Here is a 2,199-nt window from a genome sequence, read left to right as displayed (position 1 = left end):
ACCAGCTGAAATTCAGGCTGGGAGGGGAGGCACCCCACCTCACCCGGCCAAAATTCAGGCCGCGGTGAAGCAAATAGTGTTGCCCTTATTTTCGCCGTAGTCTACGTAAATCTTTACGTAGACTAGACGTGCCAAAATAAGGAACGCAAATGGTGGCACCCATGGGCCACCGCCATTTGCGGACGCGCTTTTTTTTCCCCCAAAGTCACCCGTGATAGGCTACGTGACGATTTACATAGCCTATCACGGCTGACTTTGGAAATCTAGCCATGATAGGCTACGTAAATCGTCACGTAGCCTATCACGGGAGTGTGTTTTTTTTGTTTTTTGTTTACTTTTTTATTTTGTAATGGCGGCGGCGGCAGCCGGTCAGGAGACCGGCCGCCGCCCCCGACGAAATGCCGCCGAACCGCCGCCAGGACCCGCCGCTGGGAGGGACATTCGCAGGAGGTAAGTCCCATCCTGGGGGGGCGGGGGGCCGGCGGAGAATTTCCCCTCCAATTTCGGGGGGCCGAATGCGTTGGCATTCGGCCTCCCAAAGATTCGGGGAGAAATTCTCCGCCATTCCTACATTCAACCTTCAGGGCCTTGGGATTGCCGCATTGGCTTACCTCCCTGGGGCAGCTGTCCCTCCCAAGGTCATCTCCCTATATGACGCCCGGGCTGCCTGCAGCTCCGTCAGTCACACCCTACTGTAGCCCCAGCCACTTAACTCAGCATCTTACAGGGTTCTGTTGGGTTAATTCAGGATCCCTCGCCCTGCCCCCGCCCGCTCGGGCATCCACGTAAGTGGCGTATCAGATCCATACACTAATCTGGCGAGTGGCGATGCCACCGGGGCTCCTCCTTCTCGTAATGGCTTTCACCTGAGGAGGTGTGTGACTGGCTTATGTTGAGGCCTTCTGCAGGAGGGCCGCCATTGACCCTTCTCTGCACAGGGACCTGTTGGACCAGGACCTTTCGCTCCAATTTTGACTCCTTCCCGGCTGTGTTTCGGCAACAGATCTGGCAGTGGCCACATTCCCCAGGCTGTCTCCCGCACTGGCCCTCAGCCCGGCAGGTCTGCTGTTTCAGCACCACTGTCTGTGCTGAGAACACAGCCCCAAGGGTACATACTCCCAGAACACGTGCTTTTTTGTCGTAAGTGCTCCCTTGTAACAGTCAGCACTCCTGCACCTCTTGTCCAATGCCTGGGGATGGTAGGGTCCCCCTTGGTAAGGCCAAGGCAGTAGGAAGCCCAGGGGCAGGCTACTGCTCCCTCTGGCGGGCCCATGCCCGGTTAGTTTGGCACTGCTACTCCGGCTTTAAGACGCTACCCAACAGGGGGAATGCGTTTTAACTTGGAACACAGTTTCATGCTGGGTCCTAGGACCCCTCCCCCCCTTTCTCTAGGTCAACATAGGCCATCCTTACCTCGTAAGCAACATTTCTCCTCGTCAGGCATCGACAGGTTCATGAGAGCTTAATAAGGCAGTACTGGCAGAAGGGTTATAGCCCTCCCCTTTTTCCACACCCCGATATCTACCCTAGGGATTTTCCTTCTCGAAATGGTGCCAGGGATATCCTCTAGGAAGTTATCCTGATTCGTAACCTCCCTTCCCTGTGGGCCAGTCTGTTAATCATGAGTTCACTGATCATCTGTGCTCAGTGTGATACACCTCATCGATGGGGCAGTTGTCTTGGTTGGCGATCCCAGCCACAGGTCCCTGATGGGCATATGCTACATGGAGTCCAAAGTTGGTGGTCAATGTTCTGACCTAATGCAAGTATTGCTTCCCTTTCCTGTTACCAGTGTCCTTTAGCTCACAAAAGGCTGAGGGCCCATCTCCCACATCAACATTCGGTGAAGCCAATCTGATACCCTTAGGCATTATTCTCGCCTCCCTCAGGACAACTTTCAGGTCCTTTAGGCATAGCTCCAAGCAGTTATACATCTTCCTAGGGTTTCCCTTGGGGGGCCATGCAAGATATTGTAGGGCATCTTCTTTTCACAGTTAGGGTAGTGGCCCCTGGCCATGCCTTCTCGCGCCGGCTCAATTTGGGCAGTGCAGGAACTGCGTCTGCTGCACTATCAAACCAGGGTCACTTCTGCTGTGCGCACGTATCCATGGGCATGGCTTCAACTTAGTAGGGCTTTAATGACACCTCCTTCTGGAGGCGTGAGCCGCTCCTCAAAGCCGGACTGTGGATTCACGCAGT

At 54.8% G+C, this 2,199-nt stretch overlaps 1 non-coding gene across 1 annotated transcript; it reads left to right on the top strand.

The window, feature by feature from the left end:
- The first annotated feature begins 416 nt into the window (after positions 1-416).
- LOC146347026 (small Cajal body-specific RNA 11) lies at positions 417-556 on the top strand. The gene has a single exon (XR_014791651.1).
- The last annotated feature ends 1,643 nt before the right edge of the window (positions 557-2,199 follow it).

This window comes from Heloderma suspectum, chromosome 4 (genome assembly GCF_057233095.1).
Source record: "Heloderma suspectum isolate Gila_16-S chromosome 4, 16-S_ref, whole genome shotgun sequence".
NCBI lineage: Eukaryota > Metazoa > Chordata > Lepidosauria > Squamata > Helodermatidae > Heloderma > Heloderma suspectum.
This window is presented reverse-complemented; position numbering and strand designations above follow the sequence as displayed.